This window comes from Thalassophryne amazonica, chromosome 11 (genome assembly GCF_902500255.1).
Source record: "Thalassophryne amazonica chromosome 11, fThaAma1.1, whole genome shotgun sequence".
Classification (NCBI taxonomy): Eukaryota; Metazoa; Chordata; class Actinopteri; order Batrachoidiformes; family Batrachoididae; genus Thalassophryne; species Thalassophryne amazonica.
In genome coordinates, this window is record NC_047113.1 from 67,934,058 (window position 1) to 67,958,728 (window position 24,671).

Here is a 24,671-nt window from a genome sequence, read left to right on the forward strand (position 1 = left end):
CTTCATAATGTGCCACACATTTTCAATAGGCAACAGGTCTGGACTGCAGGCGGGCCAGTCTAGTACCCGCACTTTTTCACTACGAAGCCATGCTGTTGTAACACGTGCAGAATGTGGCTTGGCATTGTCTTACTGAAATAAGCAGGGATGTCCCTGAAAATGACATTGCTTGGATGGCAGCATGTGTTGCTCCAAAACCTGGATGTACCTTTCAGCATTGACGGTGCCATCACAGATGTGTAAGTTTCCCATGTCATGGACGCTAACACACCCCCATACCATCACAGATGCTGGCTTTTGAACTTTGCACTGGTAACATTCTGGATGGCCTTTTTCCTCCTTTTGTCTGGAGGGCACAACATCCATGATTTCCAAAAACAATTTGAAACATGGACTCATCAGAAAACAGCACACTTTTCCACTTTGCATCTGTCCATTTCAAATGAACTCAGGCCTAGAGAAGGCGGCGGCATTTCTGGATGTTGTTGATGTATGGCTTTCACTTTGCATGGTAAAGTTTTAACTTGCACTTGTAGATGTAACGATGAACTGTGTTAACTGACACTGGTTTTCTGAAGTGTTCCTGAGCCCAGGCAGTAAGTTCCTTTAGTTTTTCGGTCTTGCCGCTTACGTGTAGAAAGTTTTCCAGATTCTCTGAATCTTCTGATTATATTATGGACTGTAGATGATGGAATCCCTCCTTGCAATTCAACGTTGAGAAACATTGTTCTTAAACTGTTGGACTATTTTTTCATGCAGTTGTTCAAAAAGTGGTGATCTTCACCCCATCTTTGCTTGTGAACGGCTGAGCCTTTTGGAGATGCTCTTTTTATACCCAATCATGACACTCACCTGTTTCCAATTAACCTGTTCACCTGTGGAATGTTCCAAACAGGTGTTCTTTGAGCATTCATCAGCTTTCCCAGTCTTTTGTCACCCCTGTCCCAGCTTTTTTGAAACGTGTTGCAGGCATCCATTTCAAAATGAGCAAATATTTGCACAAAAACAATAAAATTTATTAGACTGAACATTAAATATCTTGTATTTGTGGAGTATTCAACTGAATATAGGTTGAGAGGATTTGCAAATCATTATATTCTGTTTTTATTTGCATTTCACACAACATCCCAACTTCACTGGAATTGGGGTTGTATTTTAATTTATAAACAACAGACAAGGGACTTACATTTTGGTGTCTGTCACTGGTGCTTTTACATCAACAGTCCAACGTGAACTTTAAATAAGACTCCAAAATTGTTCTCAGTCAACTTGGAAAAACAGTTAGATACAGTAGTTCAAAAATAATTCTGACGATGTAGTCCATGATATTTCCAAAAAAAAAAAAGTTTGTGTGCTTCTTCAATCCAGCAAAAAAAAAAAAAAAAAAAAAAAAAAAAATCTCTTCAGAAATTTGTCCAGGTTTTCATCCTAACAGCTCTCCATACCTCCAGATGGCTTATGGCGTAGCAGATGTTTTTCTTTGTGTGTTAGAAGAATTAACACGGTCAGTTAGCTCATTCAAATCATTGTCCGTCAGCAAAACAAACTCCATGTTTAGCTAAACACCTCCCCCACTAGCGCATGTGTGGTTGGGGTTTGCAGCATGCAATGGTACAAAACATATGGAACCAAATTTGCACAGTAAATTGATCAAATAATCCATGTCACATGACATACAAAGCACCAATCAAATGAAAAGGGTCCACTCCACCGTTATATAAACTCTTATCAGATCTTTTTCAGTCCCTGCATCTGTGTACTCAATATGTAATAACATTGGTTAGGAACCTACGACACAACCATTACTATGGGACATATGAGAAGTAAGCCAGCAGAAGAAGAAGAAGACTTTACAATCATTGTACATTGATGTCTACATATAATTAAATTTATCCTCTGCATTTAACCCATGCGAATTACAGTTAAACACAATCCAACCACTAGCTTCAACCAGAGCCCATAGCAGGTGTACATTTAAATAATTCAGAAGCTGCATGTGAGCAGCCACAGTCCGGCACTCGGGGGACCAACTCAAGATGTAGAGACACTGCCTTGGTCAAGGGCAGAGAAAGGAGCAGACTCCAAAGTAAAGCAAGTAGTAGGGACACACTTCAGACACTGCATCTTATCTGTTCTCTGACCCAGATGATTACAGATGTGGTGGTGGTCCCTCGGTCTTGAGGAACACGTGGCAGTGCAGTCATCTGTGTGTGCAGTAGTAGCTCTGCAGGCCAATTTTGGATTTGCAGAGTCATGAGCAGATGGGACACCTGAAGCTCACAGAACTTTCTGGTATTGAAAATGAAACTGCGGAAGCTGTGGGCCTTCTTATTAAAGCATGCCACACCATTTGTCTTGCACTGCATCAACACATTTATCAGGTATCCTTACGATGCTTACAATTATGACCCTGTTTCCTCAGCCCCTGAGCCAGCTCCCCAAAAGAAGCTGTTTGGAAATACATTTAGCTCTATCCTGATGACATGGCCAGACCAATGGAGCCCCATGTTCAGCAGCATCACCTCATTGGGGCCATCTTGGCTCTGTCAAAGACTTCACTGTTTTGAATCTGTTCCCCCCCTTTTTTTATGCCTAGGATAACACGTAGGGCACTTTGATGGAAATTTTTCAGTTGTTTCAGATGGCGTTAGTAGAAAATCCAAGCTTCACAGCCATAATGGAGTCACATGAGGACAGTAGCATTATACACTTTGAGTTTGGTTGACAGGGTGATGTGATTGTCCAATACCCTGTGGTGTCGTCTTCCCAGACCTTGAATTGTTTTGCTTCTTCTGGCTATGATCTCATTGCCAAGAGAGCCAGCGATGGGCCTCTTGACAGTGTGAGCCAGCAATGACACATGCAGGTTAGGTGGATAGGAACCTGAGGTCAGAGCTGCGTCAGTCACAGTCAGTCAGAGCTGCGTGTCGTCAGAGCGAGCTGCAAAAAGTTTGTACCTGAGTTTTCAGAGGTGGTGTTTGTAGTTGCCATCTGCCACGCCGGTGTTTGCCAACCCGGACAGTGGGAATACCACCTCAACCGGCAACTTAGCCCCGCGACTGGACAGCAACAACGTCCGAGGCCCAACGTGGTGAATTCACTGAGGCCGCGCGCTGCGTCATTAGAGCCGCGCGTCACGAGTGCTGCTTCCCCGAGGCCTCGTGCAGCCACCGCGGATCCATCAGCGCGGAAACACCGAGGCCGCGCGGCACCAGCGCAGTGCAGATCCATCCCGGTGACAAACAACGCAGGCTGTTAACATCGGCGATCGACAAGCTGCTCATAAGCCGACCATGGGGCCTAAGAAGGTTCTGACAGCGGAGGAAGGTGACGATATTAAAAAATCTCTGGACTTTCTATCAGAGGAGATTTCTGTTGTGAAGCAGCAACAGAAATCAATCATGGATCTGGTGGAGGAGGTGAAGGCATTACGGCTCCAGAATGCCGAGAAAGACCGGCATCTGGTGCAGCTGGAAAATAGAGTGGCTGAATTGGAGCAGTACACCAGAATTAACGACGTCATCATCACAGGTCTTCACATCAAACCACGGTCCTACGCACGGGCGGTAACAGATGAGAGCGGAGGGGAGCCCAGTGAACAGGAGGTCAGCTCTGTGGAAAAACAGGTTGCTGATTTCCTCCTATCTAAAGGTATAGAAATGGATTTAAATAACATTGAAGCGTGCCACCCTCTGCCCCGGAGAAATGACGGTGATAAACGAACCGTCATCATGAGATTCATCAACAGAAAACACAAAACAGCACTGTTAAAACAAGGAAGAAAACTGAAAGGGACAAACGTATTCATCAATGAACATCTCACCAAACGGAATGCCGACATCGCCAGGAAAGCACGCTTCTTGAAGAAACAGGGAAAAATCCAGCACACATGGACTTCAAACTGTAAAATATTCATCAAACTGAACGGATCACCAGAACAAGCAAAAGTCATGGCAATAAGGAACATCGAGGAGCTGGACAAATATGAACAATAGTGTTTCTTAAAGCGAGGATCTGGACAAATATGACCAATAAGGTATGAGGACACAAACACATCACAACACCATGACACAGACCAGAGGAACCTATTCATCTACTACCTATTCATCTACATCTGGAGACAAGAAGGATATAACTCAAAGGATTGCTGATCATGGAAAAGTAGAACTGAGAACATTTAAATACACAGACCACAATGTACTGGACTTGGAGCACGATATAGACCCGGACAATAATTTCTTCTCAAATATCAATGACAGTTGTTGCTATTATACAGATGAACAGTTTAATCGGATCATTAGAACGGATAACAAATTATCAATAATCCATTTCAACAGCAGAAGTCTATATGCAAACTTTAACAACATTAAAGAATATTTAAGTCAGTTTAAAAAAATATTTAACGTAATTGCTATATCAGAAACATGGATCAATGAAGATAAAGGAATGGATTTTGAACTGGATGGATATGAATTTAATTGTGTAAACAGAAAAAATAAGAGTGGAGGAGGAGTGGCTGTGTATGTGGATAAGAACATGGATTATAAAATAGTAGACAATATGACAACTGTGATTGATAACTTATTAGAATGTATAACTATTGAAATATGTGAAGAAAAAAGCAAAAATGTATTAGTCAGCTGTATATATAGAGCACCAGGATCTAGTATTGAAACATTCACTGACTGTATGGGAAAAATGTTCTCAAAAACTAATCAAAAAACTGTGTTCATTTGTGGTGACTTAAATATTGATCTGCTCAATCCAAATAAGCATAAAATAACAGATGAATTTATCAGTATAATGTACAGTATGAGTTTATATCCAAAAATCACCAGGCCAAGCAGAATTACATCCCATAGTGCCACCTTAATTGATAATATATTCAGCAATGATATTGAGAATAACACTGTGAGTGGATTATTAATCAATGACATTAGTGATCATCTACCAGTTTTCATCGTTTATAATAGAAACCATCGGCGGAATCAGCCAGAGGAGAAAATAAAATACAGGCGAGTGCGGACAGAGGAAAACATGAACACACTAAAGAAGGATTTACAGGAGCAAAACTGGGAAAAGGTATACAGTGAAAGTGATGTTGATAGTGCATATGAAACTTTTTTACAAATATTTACATCATTATATGATAAAAATTGTCCAATTAAACAAGACTACAGAAAACAAAAAATCCAAGCTCGACCATGGATGACGAAAGGGTTACGAAATGCATGTAATAAGAAAAATACACTGTATAGAGAATTCATAAAACTAAAGACTAAAGAGGCAGAAAATAGATATAAGAAATACAAAAATAGATTAACTAATATTATACGGGTATGTAGGAAGGAATATTATAGTAACATATTATATAATAACAAAAACAATATTAAAGGAATATGGGATATATTAAATAGCATTATCAAAAATGGTAATAAAAAACAGAGTTACCCTCAGTATTTCATTGATAATCAATCAATCAATCAATCAACTTTTTTCTTGTATAGCGCCAAATCACAACAAACAGTTGCCCCAAGGCGCTCCACATTGCAAGGCAAGGCCATACAATAATTATGAAACACAGTCTACGTCTAAAGCAACATAACCAAGGGATGGTCCAGGGTCACCCGATCCAGCCCTAACTATAAGCCTTAGCGAAAAGGAAAGTTTTAAGCCTAATCTTAAAAGTAGAGAGGGTATCTGTCTCCCTGATCTGAATTGGGAGCTGGTTCCACAGGAGAGGAGCCTGAAAGCTGAAGGCTCTGCCTCCCATTCTACTCTTACAAACCCTAGGAACTACAAGTAAGCCCGCAGTCTGAGAGCGAAGCGCTCTAATGGGGTAATATGGTACTACGAGGTCCCTAAGATAAGATGGGACCTGATTATTCAAAACCTTATAAGTAAGAAGAAGAATTTTAAATTCTATTCTAGCATTAACAGGAAGCCAATGAAGGGAGGCCAACACGGGTGAGATATGCTCTCTCCTGCTAGTCCCCGTCAGTACTCTAGCTGCAGCATTCTGAACCAACTGAAGGCTTTTTAGGGAACTTTTAGGACAACCTGATAATAATGAATTACAATAGTCCAGCCTAGAGGAAATAAATGCATGAATTAGTTTTTCAGCATCACTCTGAGACAAGACCTTTCTGATTTTAGAGATATTGCGTAAATGCAAAAAGGCAGTCCTACATATTTGTTTAATATGCGCTTTGAATGACATATCCTGATCAAAAATAACTCCAAGATTTCTCACAGTATTACTAGAGATCAGGGAAATGCCATCCAGAGTAACGATCTGGTTAGACACCATGCTTCTAAGATTTGTGGGGCCAAGTACAATAACTTCAGTTTTATCTGAGTTTAAAAGCAGGAAATTAGAGGTCATCCATGTCTTTATGTCTGTAAGACAATCCTGCAGTTTAGCTAATTGGTGCGTATCCTCTGGCTTCATGGATAGATAAAGCTGGGTATCATCTGCGTAACAATGAAAATTTAAGCAATACCGTCTAATAATACTGCCCAAGGGAAGCATGTATAAAGTGAATAAAATTGGTCCTAGCACAGAACCTTGTGGAACTCCATAATTAACTTTAGTCTGTGAAGAAGATTCCCCATTTACATGAACAAACTGTAATCTATTAGACAAATATGATTCAAACCACCGCAGCGCAATGCCTTTAATACCTATGACATGCTCTAATCTCTGTAATAAAATTTTATGGTCAACAGTATCAAAAGCAGCACTGAGGTCCAACAGAACAAGCACAGAGATAAGTCCACTGTCCGAAGCCATAAGAAGATCATTTGTAACCTTCACTAATGCTGTTTCTGTACTATGATGAATTCTAAAACCTGACTGAAACTCTTCAAATAGACCATTCCTCTGCAGGTGATCAGTTAGCTGTTTTACAACTACCCTCTCAAGAATCTTTGAGAGAAAAGGAAGGTTGGAGATTGGCCTATAATTAGCTAAGATAGCTGGGTCAAGTGATGGCTTTTTAAGTAATGGTTTAATTACTGCCACCTTAAAGGCCTGTGGTACATAACCAACTAACAAAGATAGATTGATCATATTTAAGATTGAAGCATTAAATAATGGTAGGACTTCCTTGAGCAGCCTGGCAGGAATGGGGTCTAATAAGCATGTTGATGGTTTGGATGAAGTAACTAATGAAAATAACTCAGACAGAACAATCGGAGAGAAAGAGTCTAACCAAATACCGGCATCACTGAAAGCAGCCAAAGATAACGATACATCTTTGGGATGGTTATGAGTAATTTTTTCTCTAATAGTCAAAATTTTGTTAGCAAAGAAAGTCATGAAGTCATTACTAGTTAAAGTTAATGGAATACTCAGCTCAATAGAGCTCTGACTCTTTGTCAGCCTGGCTACAGTGCTGAAAAGAAACCTGGGGTTGTTCTTATTTTCTTCAATTAGTGATGAGTAGAAAGATGTCCTAGCTTCACGAAGGGCTTTCTTATAGAGCAACAAACTCTTTTTCCAGGCTAAGTGAAGATCTTCTAAATTAGTGAGACGCCATTTCCTCTCCAACTTACGGGTTATCAGCTTTAAGCTACGAGTTTGTGAGTTATACCACGGAGTCAGACACTTCTGATTTAAAGCTCTCTTTTTCAGAGGAGCTACAGCATCCAAAGTTGTCTTCAATGAGGATGTAAAACTATTGACAAGATACTCTAACTCCCTTACAGAGTTTAGGTAGCTACTCTGCTCTGTGTTGGTATATGACATTAGAGAACATAAAGAAGGAATCATATCCTTAAACCTAGTTACAGCGCTTTCTGAAAGACTTCTAGTGTAATGAAACTTATTCCCCACTGCAGGGTAGTCCATCAGGGTAAATGTAAATGTTATTAAAAAATGATCAGACAAAAGGGAGTTTTCAGGGAATACTGTTAAGTCTTCTATTTCCATACCATAAGTCAGAACAAGATCTAAAATATGATTAAAGTGGTGGGTGGACTCATTTACTTTTTGAGCAAAGCCGATAGAGTCTAATAATAGATTAAATGCAGTGTTGAGGCTGTCATTCTCAGCATCTGTGTGGATGTTAAAATCGCCCACTATAATTATCTTATCTGAGCTAAGCACTAAGTCAGACAAAAGGTCTGAAAATTCACAGAGAAACTCACAGTAACGACCAGGTGGACGATAGATAATAACAAATAAAACTGGTTTTTGGGACTTCCAATTTGGATGGACAAGACTAAGAGACAAGCTTTCAAATGAATTAAAGCTCTGTCTAGGTTTTTGATTAATTAATAAGCTGGAATGGAAGATTGCTGCTAATCCTCCGCCCCGGCCCGTGCTACGAGCATTCTGACAGTTAGTGTGACTCGGGGGTGTTGACTCATTTAAACTAACATATTCATCCTGCTGTAACCAAGTTTCTGTTAGGCAGAATAAATCAATACGTTGATCAATTATTATATCATTTACCAACAGGGACTTAGAAGAAAGAGACCTAATGTTTAATAGACCACATTTAACTGTTTTAGTCTGTGGTGCAATTGAAGGTGCTATATTATTTCTTCTTTTTGAATTTTTATGCTTAAATAGATTTTTGCTAGTTATTGGTGGTCTGGGAGCAGGCACCGTCTCTACGGGGATGGGGTAATAGGGGGATGGCAGGGGGAGAGAAGCTGCAGAGAGGTGTATAAGACCACAGCTCTGCCTCCTGGTCCCAACGCTAGACAGTCACAGTTTGGAGGATCCCAAAAAATTGGCCAGATTTCTAGAAATGAGAGCTGCTCCCTCTAAAGTGGGATGGATGCCGTCTCTCCTAACAAGACCAGGTTTTCCCCAGAAGCTTTGCCAATTATCAATGAAGCCCACCTCATTTTTTGGACACCACTCAGACAGCCAGCAATTCAAGGAGAACATGCGGCTAAACATGTCACTCCCGGTCCGACTGGGGAGGGGCCCAGAGAAAACAACAGAGTCCGACATTGTTTTTGCAAAGTTACACACCGATTCAATGCTAATTTTAGTGACCTCCGATTGGCGTAACCGAGTGTCATTACTGCCGACGTGAATTACAATCTTACCAAATTTACGCTTAGCCTTAGCCAGCAATTTCAAATGTCCTTCGATGTCGCCTGCTCTGGCCCCCGGAAGACAATTGACAATGGTTGCTGGTGTCGCCAACTTCACATTTCTCAAAACAGAGTCGCCAATAACCAGAGTTTGATCCTCGGCGAGTGTATCGTCGAGTGGGGAAAAACGGTTAGAGATGTGAACGGGTTGACGGTGTACACGGGGCTTCTGTTTAGGGCTACGCTTCCGCCTCACAGTCACCCAGTCAGCCTGCCTTCCCGACTGCACGGGGTCTGCCAGGGGGGAACTAACGGCGGCTAAGCTACCTTGGTCCGCACCGACCACAGGGGCCTGGCCAGCTGTAGAATTTTCCACGGTGCGGAGCCGAGCCTCCAATTCGCCCAGCCTGGCCTCCAAAGCTACGAATAAGCTGCACTTATTACAAGCACCGTTACTGCTAAAAGAGGCCGAGGAATAACTAAACATTTCACACCCAGAGCAGAAAAGTACGGGAGAGACAGGAGAAGCCGCCATGCTAAAACGGCTAAGAGCTAGTAGCTACGCTAAGCTAGCGGATTCCCAAACAGGGAATCCGACACTAAACAGGCTGTGGAGCAGCACAGGTAACGCACGACAACAGTGCTAAAATAAAATAAAAATCCACTAGACAGGCTGTGGAGCAGCACAGGTAACGCACAACAACAGTGCTAAAAAATAAAATAAAATAAAAATAAAAATCCACAGGACAGGCTGTGGAGCAGCACAGGCAACGCACGACAACAGTGCTAAAACAAAATAAAAATCCACTAGACAGGCTGTGGAGCAGCACAGGTAACGCACGACAACAGTGCTAAAAAATAAAATAAAAATAAAAATCCACTGGACAGGCTGTGGAGCAGCACAGGCAATGCACGACAACAGTGCTAAAACAAAATAAAAATCCACTGGACAGGCTGTGGAGCAGCACAGGTAACGCACGACAACAGTGCTAAATCAAAATCCACTGGACAGGCTGTGGAGCAGCACAGGTAACGCACGACAACAGTGCTAAAACAAAATAAAAATCCACTAGACAGGCTGTGGAGCAGCACAGGTAACGCACAACAACAATGCTAAAAAATAAAATAAAATAAAAATAAAAATCCACTGGACAGGCTGTGGAGCAGCACAGGCAACGCACGACAACAGTGCTAAAACAAAATAAAAATCCACTAGACAGGCTGTGGAGCAGCACAGGTAACGCACGACAACAGCGCTAAATAAAAATCCACTGGACAGGCTGTGGAGCAGCACAGGTAACACACGACAACAGTGGTAAAAAATAAAATAAAAATCCACTAGACAGGCTGTGGAGCAGCACAGGTAACACACGACAACAGTGCTAAAAAAAAAAAAAAAAAAAAAAAAAAATCAAAATCAAAATCCACTGGACAGGCTGTGGAGCAGCACAGGTAACGCACGACAACAGTGCCAAAAAATAAAATAAAAATCCACTGGACAGGCTGTGGAGCAGCACAGGTAACGCACGACAACAGTGCCAAAAAACAAAACAAAAATCCACTGAACAGGCTGTGGAGCAGCGCAGGTAACACACGACAACAGTGCTAAAAAATAAAATAAAAATCCACTGGACAGGCTGTGGAGCAGCACAGGTAACACACGACAACAGTGGTAAAAAATAAAATAAAAATCCACTGGACAGGCTGTGGAACAGCACAGGTAACGCACGACAACAGTGGTAAAAAATAAAATAAAAATCCACTGAACAGGCTGTGGAGCAGCACAGGTAACGCACGACAACAGTGCTAAAAATAAAATAAAAATCCACTGGACAGGCTGTGGAGCAGCACAGGTAACACATGACAACAGTGCTAAAAAATAAAATAAAAATCCACTGAACAGGCTGTGGAGCAGCACAGGTAACACATGACAACAGTGCTAAAAAATAAAATAAAAATCCACTGAACAGGCTGTGGAGCAGCACAGGTAACACACGACAACAGTGCTAAAAAATAAAATAAAAATCCACTGAACAGGCTGTGGAGCAGCACAGGTAACACACGACAACAGTGCTAAAAAATAAAATAAAAATCCACTAGGCAAGCTGTGGAGCAGCACGACAACAGTGCTAAAAAATAAAACAAAAATAAAAACGAAAGCGTTAGCAAGCTAGTTAGCCTGCCAACGCTGATGAAGGCCAGCTGATAAAAGAGCTCCGTCGCGATGCTTCGACCGTTAGAGGTCTTCCTTAGGCGTTGGAGCACGGTGAAAAAGTAAAAAAAAAGTAAAAAAGTAAAAAAGTCTTGAAAAAGACTGTTAATTCAAAGAACTCAAACAGCTCAGTTCAAACAGCTAACAGATACAGTAGAACACCGCTGTGCTCCGGAACAGGAAGTCAACATCAACATAATAATGTCAAGAAGGAAAATAAGGATGAGGTAGTCAACGGTTTTAATAATTTTTTTGTAAATATTGGACCAAGCTTGGCAGAAAAAATTCCCGATTCCCAATCTGAGGATTGGGATAATAATCTTATAGAAAGAAATCCCTGTTCAATGTTCCTCACAGCAGTGGATGGAAATGAAATTATAGACATTGTGAATAATTGTAAATATAAAACATCTACCGATTTAAATGAAATTGATATGGTGGTGGTAAAACAGGTCATTGAATGGATTGTAGAAACATTAACATACATCTGTAACTTATCATTTCAAACCGGTAAATTTCCCAATCAAATGAAAATAGCTAAGGTTGTGCCGCTGTATAAGACTGGGGATAGACACCACTTCACAAATTATAGACCTGTTTCTTTGCTTCCACAATTTTCCAAATTATTAGAAAAGTTATTCAATAATAGATTAGACAAATTCATAAATAAACATAAATTACTTACTGATAGTCAATATGGATTCAGAGCACATAGTTCAACATCACTTGCATTAATAGAATCAGTTGAGGAGATTACAAACGCCATAGACCACAAATTACATTCAGTTGGAATATTTATAGACCTTAAAAAGGCTTTTGATACAATTAATCATGACATATTAATCAATAAACTTGAACAGTATGGGATTAGGGGGTTGGTGTTGCACTGGGTGAGAAGCTACTTAAGTAACAGAAAACAGTTTGTGAAGTTGGGGGAATATACATCATCATGCTTGGACAATGCTTGTGGCGTCCCACAGGGGTCAGTATTGGGTCCAAAACTGTTTCTAATTTATATAAATGATATTGTCAATGTTTCCAAAATATTAAAATTAGTATTATTTGCAGATGACACAAGCATTTTTTGTTCAGGGGGGGATTTGCAGGAGTTACTGAGGAGGATCAGTATAGAAATGGGAAAATTGAAAATATGGTTTGACAGAAACAAATTATCATTAAACTTAAGTAAAACAAAATACATGTTATTTGGCTATTGTAATACAGACATACAGGTTCAGTTACAAGTCGAGGGGGTAGATATTGAAAGGGTACATGAAAATAAGTTTCTGGGGGTGATAATAGATGATAAGATAAACTGGAAGACTCATATAAAACATATACAAAGTAAACTGTCAAGAAGCATTTCAGTTCTAAACAAAGCAAAACATATTCTGGACCACAACTCACTCCGCATTCTTTACTGCTCACTGGTTTTACCATATTTACAGTACTGTGCAGAGGTATGGGGTAATACTTATAAAGGTACAACACAATCACTATCAGTAATGCAGAAAAGAGCTATAAGAATTATTCATAATACTGGCTATAGAGATCATACAAATCCACTATTTTTACAATCCAAATTCTTAAAATTCACAGACTTGGTTCATTTTCAAACAGTACAAATTGTGTATAAAGCAATAAACAATTTACTTCCAGCAAATATTAAAAATATGTTTTTTAACAGATCAGGGGATTACAGTCTGAGGGGGAAATTTAATTTAAAGCATCAGTGGGCACGAACAACATTAAAAGGTTTCTGTATTTCTGTCTGTGGGGTGAGGATGTGGAACAGATTGGGAGTGGGGCTCAAGCAATGTCCAAGCATGAACCAGTTCAAACAGCGGTACAAAAATATGGTTTTTTCTGGGTATAGGGAGGAGGAAGGGTAATGAGGGTTAGGGTGTTTTTGTTTTTTGCTTCGGCTTGTAAATATATAGTATTTTGTATGTAAGTAGGTATGTGAAGGTGTATATTTATGTTTGTGTATATATATGTGTATATATGTATATGTGTATATATGTGTATGTATATGTGTATGTATGTTGATGTGTGTATGTATATATATATGTGTATGTATATGTATATATATATATATTGATATCGATTTAGGTGTGTAGGAATCTATGTGTATATGTGGCAAAGGGTATTACTGGTTGTGGGGAAGAAGGGGTAGGGATAAATAAGCTGATGCTTCACCCTACCCCTTTTCGGACATGTTGGGTACACAGTAGGAACTTTTTTGTTGTTGTCTTTACTGATCTATCTTGTAATTGTTGTTGTATCAAATGTTCGAAATAAACAGTTTTCATTCATTCAGTCATTCATTCATTCATTCATTCATTCATTTTCATTCATTCATTCATGCATAGCCACATATACTGCACAAATTTCTACTTTGCAGCAGCAGACTTTTTAAACAGTTGGCTTGGATGCTGCTACCATTTTCATTTATATTTGCTTTCTTTGAATTTCTTTCTTTGAATTTTTAAATTTGTTTCCTTTCAACAACTCAACTCCCCCACAATTTCAGTACTACTTGTAGACTCTGCTTGAAAACATCTATTATTTTTGCCATCTCAATAACAGTGTGTCAGCAACTGGTGCAATTGTCTTAATGGGAATGATAGACAACCCTGACTGCTTTAGTTTATGCAAAAACACACCCATGATGAATAAGGTGACGAAGTACAAGTTTCTGCACTCTGATCTAGTTTGTGTTCAGATTGTGTGTTATGTAAACAGTGATGTGAAGGGGTGCTTGCCAAGTGGTTCATGTACTTGCTTTCATGATAGAAGGCTTGACCACCCATGCCCATTTTACATGTAATGTGTGGTTGTATCAGGAAGGGCATGTGGCATAAAACCTGTCCCAATTCAAAATGGAGATAAATATTACATTACATTTGCCTTTTTGCCTTCTTGCTCTCAGTTGGGACAGTCACATTTTTCTCTCCTCCTCCCTCCCCAACTTTCCTGCTACTGTAGCGTGTTTTGTCTGTGAGGCTGCCAGCCCTGCTCCTCTGGAAAACAGCAAAATGGATCTGATCAAGTGGTCTCTGAACGCAATTGATACTATTTTTTCCACAAGGCACTCGGGAGCGGAGGACCCGACCTGTCCTGCCGGGACACATGTGGCGGGTTACGTGATGGACAGCTGGTGGAGGTGGCAAGTCATGTGTCTGTACACGTTGTCTGTGGAAGACGTTGAAGATGTTTACTTATTTGGAGCTGTGGTGACCAGGTTTCTGCTGTGTGGAGCGGCCATAGCACTGGTTTACCGGAAAATTAAGAAGGTGGAGGCGGCATTAATTGGCCCGTCCAGGCTGCCCCACATGATTGATTCGATTGGAAGGGCAGTGTCAGCTCAGTCGGCGGGTGTCAACCGCACGTTGGAATCCATCTCGGGGAGAATGGCTGCACTGGAAAACCGCTTTGATCGTCAGTAAGACCACATCTCCTCTATTCAGATGTATTTGGGAGCCACTCTGAAGTTTCAGACTGTGGAATCTGCCAGGCGTCTGTTAATCTGGATATCTATTTGGTTTCCAAACACCAGCTGTCCTTCAAGGCCGCTGGGATAAAATACTCCCCCCGAAGAACACTCCTGATAGCCTCGCTCCTCGTCTCCCCCGCCTCTTTGTCTTCCCCTCCCTCCCTCCCTCCCTTCCCAGTCCTGAGATGTTGATTGTGGGACCTTGAGACGCTGGTGGACTGATTCAGGACTGGGATTCCCCCCCCAGGATGGAGAGATAAGGCCTGTCGATGGCGCTTATGTGTGTTGTTGTTTGTTAAGTGTGTCATGAGGCCGGTCAAGGTTTGCTCAGCCCTGCTCATGACCTAGGGCAGGGATATACATCTGGAGCTGGGTCCCCGGGTGCCAAAAAAGGTGACCTCTGCTCCTAACTGGCAATTAGGATGGGTAAAAATGCAGTAAGCACATTTCATTGTGCAGGGAACATGTTCCTATGTGCATATGACAATAAACTTCTTTTGAATCCTTTTGAATTTGAATCTGGTGTGGCGACCCCAAGCAATAACGGAGAAGCCGAAATAACTTACTTTTTAAACAGCACTGTGTAGCTGGACGTGCCCCAAATGTGGATGAATTGGATTAAAATCTCCTTTCAGGAACATTTCCTGCTGGGGAGACATCAGCAAAGGTGTCAGGCTCCATAAAATGTTCCATGACTTCTTGTGGTTGAAAGTGCTTGGCCTTTATTCTCCTGGTGGAGGTTTAAGATCTCTGAGTACATCTTGTCGTTTCGAACTGGTTTCATCTAGCTGTGTGATATAAGCTCTTGTTGATGCAGTAATGCGGTCCTCTTGCCGTTTGACAGCTGCATCTCATCTGTCAACCTGTCACCTCTCTAATGTCTTCTCTGTCTCCTCTAAACAAGAGTCAATGTCAGGCAAAAGGTGGTCCTGCTGTCCAACGCGCCTGCCACTAAGTGTTTGAAACGGCCACTAAATGGACACCTCCCCATTTTTCTTCACCAGAGAAGGTCGAAGCAGTAATTGTAGAGGGTGCATTACCATAAAGGGCGGCCCCAGCTGTCTGCTGTGATTCAGTTTAATGCGTCATGTTCCGTAAGACTAGAGGACAGATCTCACATTGGACAGTTTTCAGCAAACCTATTCCCTTCACCAAAAAAAAAGTCAAGCGAACTGTTAAAAAAAAGTATACATCACCTAAACATTGGAGCCTTGTCATTACTACCCAAGGGAGGTCAATTTAGTATTAAAACTTCCATTATACAGCTGACATCCTCATCTTCAGTTTTAATGGATATCCAGCAGGTCTAAACATCATAGAAGCTGAACAGAGGTCCAGGTCAGATTGACGGAAAAGTGCAAATTAATTCCTATCCAAAGCTAATTGGGGATTAATTATAATCACATTTAAATAAGGTTAACCACATGTCTAAAAATTCTTTATCTGGGTCATAACCGAATCCAAACCAGTCTGTACTGTGTTGATTTATGACATGCGCAGTGCAAAAACCTTTCACTAGTGTATGCTGGGATTGACTTCAGCCCTGTGCAACTCTGATTTGGAAAATTGATGGATGGCTCTTCTATTTAGAGTGGATGAGAATTTGACAAAATAATTACGGACTGAGGAAATCCTGCAGCCGAATGTTAGTATGGAAGAGAGACAAGCAAATGTCTGCTGGTCTGCAAGATAAAGTGTAATTGCAGTCCTAAGATGGGTTTATGCCCCACTAATTGACCTTGTTATGTAAACCGCAGCTGGACGTTTGGCTTCTGGTGACGTGTTTTTATGGTATGAATTGAATGATTTTGCTTCATAATGCAAATTGCTGAGGAAATCTTACAGTCCACTTTGCATGTTAAAAGCATGACTACTGGTTGGATTGTTATGAAGCTGATTGTTGCATATATTACAAGCAATTATTAAGTAGTACTGTAGTATCCTAAAGAAGACCCTTATTAATAAAAGACTCTGTTGTGACAGTCTGTCCAACAGACAGATGCTAAACCTAGGAACCAGAGTGAAGAAGAAGTCAGCAGGTCAAAGAGCCTTTTCTCATCGTGCACCCACCCTGTGGAACAGTCTTCCTGTGACCATGAGGCAGTCAGAGTCCGTGGACATTTTTAAGTCAAGACTGAAAACCTATTTTTATTCTCTTTCTTATGAATAGTTTTTTTAATCTGTTTTATTCTTTTACTTCTGTTTTTAATTGTGTAAGTCCCTTCGGCTGCTCCCTTGTTTGCACTCGGGGTCGCCACAGCAAATCCAAGGTGGATCTGCATGTTGAATTGGCACAGGTTTTACGCCGGATGCCCTTCCTGACGCAACTCCACAATACATGGAGAAATGTGGCAGGGGTGGGATTTGAACCCGGAACCTTCTGCCCTGAAACCAAGCACATTAACCACTTGGCCACCACCCCTACCCTACTTCTGTTTTTAATTATGTATTTGAAATTTTTTTATTCATTTTTAATTCATTTATTTAAATTTTATGTTGAATTGTTCCATGTAAGGCGCCTTGAGATGTTTTTTGCTGTGATTTGGCGCATTATAAGCTAATTAAATTGAACTGAAATTGAAATAGGAACCACAAGTAAAGAATACCTGTGCATTCCTTCACCATGCTTTGCCTGTTGAAGACAATCGTTTCCATCTGGTCTATAGTGTATCATGAATAATTTGGGCTCCAAATCATACATCCAGTGATCTGAGTTCAAATTTCAGTGCAGTTATGGTTTGTCCATTATTTTAATTAGATTAGATAAGGTAGAACTTTATTGATCCCTTGGGAAGACTCTCTCAGGGAAATTGGGGTTTCAGCGCAATTGTATAGCAGCACACAGGGTAAGAAGCGTGGAAAAAAAAGAAAAACAGTTTGCAAATCCACAATATAAATATCAGACATACTGACCAATACTGGTTTTCTGGCTAAGGAGTTTTTCAGTCTGTTGGTCCTGCACTTGGGAAGGAGCATTCTGTGGATGAAGAGGCTTCTCTGGTTGCTGATGACGGTGTGCAGAGGGTGACTGGCATCGCCCATAATGTCCAGCAGTTTGTCCAGTGTTCTCTCCCACACTCACCAGATAGTCCAGCTTCGTGCCAACCACAGAGCCAGCCCGCCTGATCAGTTTGTCCCGCTTGAATGTGTCCTTCTTGGATGTGCTGCCCCCCCCTCCTTCTGGATCTCAAACAGCTCCCATGTAGACCCCACACATCCCACTCATGGGTGGATGGATGGATTTTTCTGACATGCCATGGATAGGCACCGGTGCTCCCTGCAGCTCTTCTGCTCCTTCCTGGAATGTAGTAGAAGAACCTCCTGGTCCTAGTCACATCATCTTGCCAATGCTCCCCATCTTATACTGTCCATCAGATCCAGGACAACCACAGCTTGTCCAGGCAGGATCTCAGAGAGATATAGAGAATATAGCAGCACAACTCAATGAGAATGATTACTGTAACATGGCCTTACTAACAGCCAAAATGCTAATGTGTTCACCACCAATAGAATGCTGACTATTTCCCACTAATTCAGTTGTGATGAGAGGTCTGTATATAGTCAAAGTGTAACACTTTTAAAGAGATTCACCCAGCATGAGCTTTTGGAGCCATGTCTATATCTTTAGGAGAATGAAGGTCCACATCTTCAGTGTCTTGGAGCTTTGTGTCTTACTGTATGGCTGTGAGATTTGGACCATATAAAATGGCCAACTGGGTGTCTTTGTAACTAGGTCTCTTCAAGGGTTTCTCAGGTACTGTTGGAATTACTTTATGTTAAACAAAAGATTACTTACCCACTCAGAACAGGGGTGTTAGTTACATTGTGAAGGAATGTCAACTGTGACATTTTGACTTTGTCATGTGTTTCTCTGGCCAACCACTCTGGTCTTCCAGGACACAAGGCTGTTCTGTTGTGTGGTGGATTTGGCAAAGTGTGGCATTAATGGAAGCTCCCAGATCTGACTTCAAGTCATGTCAGACCTGTACAATATTATGCAAAAGTTATCTCAAAGGGAGATACAGCTTGGGACTCCAACGAGGGTGGTCGCATCTCCTCCACTCCTTTATCCTGCCTTTATCCTTCAAGTCCCTTCTTCACCAGACTGTGAATTCCTCAAATTATATTGGATTCTGGATCTATTGGACTACTATTGGATTTACCATGGAATTGATCAGCTGGTCTCTGAACGCTATTGACACCATTTTTTCTACAAGAAGGTCAGGACCGGCGGATCCTACCTGCCCAAATGGAATGTATCCTGCGGGCTATGTCCTCGACTCCTGGGGGGTCTTGGCGTGTTGCATGCTTGGCGCCTTTCTCTGTTGAGGACGTCGAGGATTTATTCATTTTTGGTCTAATGGTAGCAGGGCTGGTACTTTTGGCTGATGTGCTGCCCTGATCTATCAATCAATTCAATCAATCAATCAATTTTTTTATATAGCGCTAAATCACAACAAACAGTTGCCCCAAGGCGCTTTATATTGTAAGGCAAGGCCATACAATAATTATGTAAAACCCCAACGGTCAAAACGACCCCCTGTGAGCAAGCACTTGGCTACAGTGGGAAGGAAAAACTCCCTTTTAACAGGAAGAAACCTCCAGCAGAACCAGGCTCAGGGAGGGGCAGTCTTCTGCTGGGACTGGTTGGGGCTGAGGGAGAGAACCAGGAAAAAGACATGCTGTGGAGGGGAGCAGAGATCGATCACTAATGATTAAATGCAGAGTGGTGCATACAGAGCAAAAAGAGAAAGAAACAGTGCATCATGGGAACCCCCCAGCAGTCTACGTCTATAGCAGCATAACTAAGGGATGGTTCAGGGTCACCTGATCCAGCCCTAACTATAAGCTTTAGCAAAAAGGAAAGTTTTATGCCTAATCTTAAAAGTAGAGAGGGTGTCTGTCTCCCTGATCTGAATTGGGAGCTGGTTCCACAGGAGAGGAGCCTGAAAGCTGAAGGCTCTGCCTCCCATTCTACTCTTACAAACCCTAGGAACTACAAGTAAGCCTGCAGTCTGAGAGCGAAGCGCTCTATTGGGGTGATATGGTACTACGAGGTCCCTAAGATAAGATGGGACCTGATTATTCAAAACCTTATAAGTAAGAAGAAGAATTTTAAATTCTATTCTAGAATTAACAGGAAGCCAATGAAGAGAGGCCAATATGGGTGAGATATGCTCTCTCCTTCTAGTCCCCGTCAGTACTCTAGCTGCAGCATTTTGAATTAACTGAAGGCTTTTTAGGGAACTTTTAGGACAACCTGATAATAATGAATTACAGTAGTCCAGCCTAGAGGAAATAAATGCATGAATTAGTTTTTCAGCATCACTCTGAGACAAGACCTTTCTGATTTTAGAGATATTGCGTAAATGCAAAAAAGCAGTCCTTTGTTTAATATGCGCTTTGAATGACTTATCCTGATCAAAAAAGACTCCAAGATTTCTCACAATATTACTAGAGGTCAGGGTAATGCCATCCAGAGTAAGGATCTGGTTAGACACCATGTTTCTAAGATTTGTGGGGCCAAGTACAATAACTTCAGTTTTATCTGAGTTTAAAAGCAGGAAATTAGAGGTCATCCATGTCTTTATGTCTGTAAGACAATCCTGCAGTTTAGCTAATTGGTGTGTGTCCTCTAGCTTCATGGATAGATAAAGCTGGGTATCATCTGCGTAACAATGAAAATTTAAGCAATACCGTCTAATAATACTGCCTAAGGGAAGCATGTATAAAGTGAATAAAATTGGTCCTAGCACAGAACCTTGTGGAACTCCATAATTAACTTTAGTCTGTGAAGAAGATTCCCCATTTACATGAACAAATTGTAATCTATTAGACAAATATGATTCAAACCACCGCAGCGCAGTGCCTTTAATACCTATGGCATGCTCTAATCTCTGTAATAAAATTTTATGGTCAACAGTATCAAAAGCAGCACTGAGGTCTAACAGAACAAGCACAGAAATGAGTCCACTGTCCGAGGCCATAAGAAGATCATTTGTAACCTTCATTAATGCTGTTTCTGTACTATGATGAATTCTAAAACCTGACTGAAACTCTTCAAATAGACCATTCCTCTGCAGATGATCAGTTAGCTGTTTTACAACTACCCTTTCAAGAATTTTTGAGAGAAAAGGAAGGTTGGAGATTGGCCTATAATTAGCTAAGATAGCTGGGTCAAGTGATGGCTTTTTAAGTAATGGTTTAATTACTCCCACCTTAAAAGCCTGTGGTACATAGCCAACTAACAAAGATAGATTGATCATATTTAAGATCGAAGCATTAAATAATGGTAGGGCTTCCTTGAGCAGCCTGGTAGGAATGGGGTCTAATAAACATGTTGATGGTTTGGATGAAGTAACTAATGAAAATAACTCAGACAGAACAATCGGAGAGAAAGAGTCTAACCAAATACCGGCATCACTGAAAGCAGCCAAAGATAACGATACGTCTTTGGGATGGTTATGAGTAATTTTTTCTCTAATAGTTAAAATTTTGTTAGCAAAGAAAGTCATGAAGTCATTACTAGTTAAAGTTAATGGAATACTCAGCTCAATAGAGCTCTGACTCTTTGTCAGCCTGGCTACAGTGCTGAAAAGAAACCTGGGGTTGTTCTTATTTTCTTCAATTAGTGATGAGTAGAAAGATGTCCTAGCTTTACGGAGGGCAAATCTACCGGAAAATTGGCAAGACAGTGGCATCAAGAACCACGGCCCATCGCTTGTCCATCATGATTAACGAGGTTGGCAAGGCAGTGCATTCTCAGACTGTGATGACTCTTGAACTCAGATGCAAATTGGATCACATCTTGGAGCAGATGCATGCCTTGCAGTTGAAGCTGAAGATTTCAGAGGCCGGTGAATATTCTTAATTCATAATTGGGAATATTCTAAATTCATAATTGGGATTTGGTTGTGCAAGTGGAACTATTAAAAAGTGATTTCACTGCTGTAAGCATAACATTACAGGCTTATCAAGCCTGAAGGTCAAATTGCCCAACTGTTTCCTCCAGAGGGATTTGTTTCAGCCTGGGGAACATTGGCTGTTTCTTATCTCATCTCACAAAGACAATAAACTGCTTTTCACAGGACTGAAGCATGTTCCATTCCCTCCCCCACCCCCTCTTTCCCCCATCAACACCCACCCTTTCTGGCTCCTGCTTATTGTCATTCCTTCTCCCTTCTTCAGGGGCGGTGCAGTTTTAGCTGCAAGCCCACGCCCCCAGCCCAGGCTGATGGCGGTGCAACTCAGGGTTGCTGCGTGGCCATCACCCACTTGCCTCAATTTGGATAACGGACTTCTTCAAACTTAGTGCACATAAACAATGTCAAATGTGTATGTGTTGCCTTTAATTCTGATGTGTGCCATTATTATGGTAAACAAGTGATAATTGTGGACTAATTGCTGTCTGAGGTAACTGGAGTGTACACGTAATTTCTCCATTGTGAGATCAATAAAGTATATCTAATATGTACTCAGTCCCGGGCACAGTTCCGCTAATCTGCTAACCGCTAATTAGTAAAGCTAACTTTTTCAGCTAACGGTTTAGCTTTTCAGCTAACTTTGAAAACCATCAGTGGACCATTTAGCTTCCTCTAACTTCAGTTCTGCTAGCTTTCAGTCCGCTAACATTTTTTTAAAGTGAGTAAAGTTTAGCGGTCAAAAACATTTGTAAACCCTAAAATCATACATGTTAGTTCCTGTCTGTTGTGTGTCTACAACAGTCCCCTCACATTGGTGTTTTGTCGAGATGAGCTCCCGTAGCGTAAATCGACAGTTAGTGTTTCTGCTTTAAAGCGCATACATGCAAATCTTATGTTTTTTAAAGTGAAAGGACACTTGCTGCTGTATATCTAAAGACAAAACTTCCGTGGTTTTCCTTCGGTGGGGAAGCTCAACGCGACAAGTGAGGTGTCGATTTTACCAGTCATGTTGAACGCAACACGGGTGGGCTGTTCCTGTAATAGTTTATAAATATAATACAGATATAAACCGTGACTATTAATACTGCAATTTACTGCTTTTTATAAAGACAGTGGGCCTCATGTATCAATGTTGCACACTTGTGGCGTAAATTTACGGTGTAAACTTGAAATACACCTGTTGGGTTTGCATCCTGTTTTTAAAGAAATGAGAGGCACAGACACTGTAAAGAAACCAGTCAGAGAGAGACAAATATATATTTTTTGCTCTGTGCAGAGGATGAGAATAAGAAGCAGCTTGTAAGTGCTCAGCTCCAAAGCTCTCCTAAAATCCCCTCCTCTGGCCCAGCTTTTTATTTAGTTCATCAACATGAGAAAAAACAAACAAGGACAGTCGGGAGAGGTTACACATGAGTCATGTCTGCAAGAGGGAGATATCAAGGCAAGGTGACGGCTGGAACCTTCCATTCCTGCGACTTGAGCCTTGTGGCTCGTCCAAAGCAGGATAAGGCACTTATGCAAAATGAAAAATAGTTTGCTCAATCATGAAAAATGCAGACAAGTCTTTCTTTTTAAAACCTCTTCTCACAAAGAGGAAAAGTACACATACTCATAAAAAGGAAATAAATGATAATATAAGCATGAACTATATAAAATCCTTGACATAATCCTCCCTGTTTATCATTTATTTACATAAGTTTGTCATGTCCAAAACACACTTCAATAGAAAATTTGTCCACTTTAACCACTTGTCTTATTACATTTTCAGCTAAAGCTTCATGGGCTAAGAGTGTGTTAACTCATCACGTCAACAGTTCAAGCGTAAACTGGAATTATGGGCTTTTCAATATCATCATAATTCTCAACACAGTCATTATAGTTTTCTCCACTAAGGTCTGACTGTTTCAATGCTTGATATTTTGGCATAGTTTGTTGGAAAGCCAGATTACACTGTACAAATATATTTGAAACCATTTTGCCAACTATTGTTTTGATACAAGGGATCACACAACACATGCAAAGTCCAATCAGAATTAGGACTACAATAACTGGTGTCATTATTTTCAATAGTAACTGCCACCATGGTCCTGAAGTCAACCAGGACCAGGGATCCCACAGGCTCACGGCTAGAATGTCTTTATGCATTGCATCACAAAGTTTATTCAGCTTTTCCAATGCATCCTACACATCCACTGAATGAATGGAGTCTGGGATGAAAGTACAGCATGTTGTGTTCAGCAGAACACAAACTCCTCCCTGTGAACCAGTAAGCAAGTCTAAAACCATGCAATCTTGCATCACCATGGTACGTAAAGCATCTATTTCAGTATTTTGAGCTGCTACTATTTTCTCAGTTACATTCATGAACAGTCCCAGTCGATAATTCAGAGTTTCAATCATTAATTAATTTTTTACCACTCCTTTTCAGGGGAACAGTGAATGTGCTATTTTATCTCCTACAGACCACAATTTTTGGTCCTTCTGTACATCCGAGCCCCACATGTGATCATGTGGCAACACATCTGGGTATATCGATCTCCTCCGTCTGGTGCTGCCATTCTTCTCTGTGGAGGTCCTTGGCACTACCACATATGTACGGTCAGTCACCTGGGTAGGTGCACACACACCACCCCAATTTGGTGGGAGACTCATGTACAGCCTGGAACCACAAAGCCAATAGATGTCATCATACACCGGAGTACCATTTATAGGTGGTAGCAAAAACTTACTAACATAAGCACACGATTCATCCGTTCCCCATGGACAGGAGCCTGTATAATTACATCCACATCCAATGTGATGAAGATAAGTACCATCCACATAATATGTTTTGGTTAGGCTTAAATTATTTGATAAAACATAAGTTTGGGTACACAGACGTTTCCTAATTTTACCTACAGTTTTATTCCCTGTCCCGTAAAAGCAAATCGGGAATGGCCGTTGTGATGACAATTTAACATGTGATGATATTTTTGCATTTCCCTTC

The 24,671-nt window shown here is 40.9% G+C and overlaps 1 protein-coding gene across 6 annotated transcripts in view; it reads left to right on the top strand.

The window, feature by feature from the left end:
- Positions 1-24,671, top strand: part of fstl5 (follistatin-like 5) — a 661,980-nt gene that overhangs the window by 157,829 nt on the left and 479,480 nt on the right. The window lies entirely within an intron of this gene.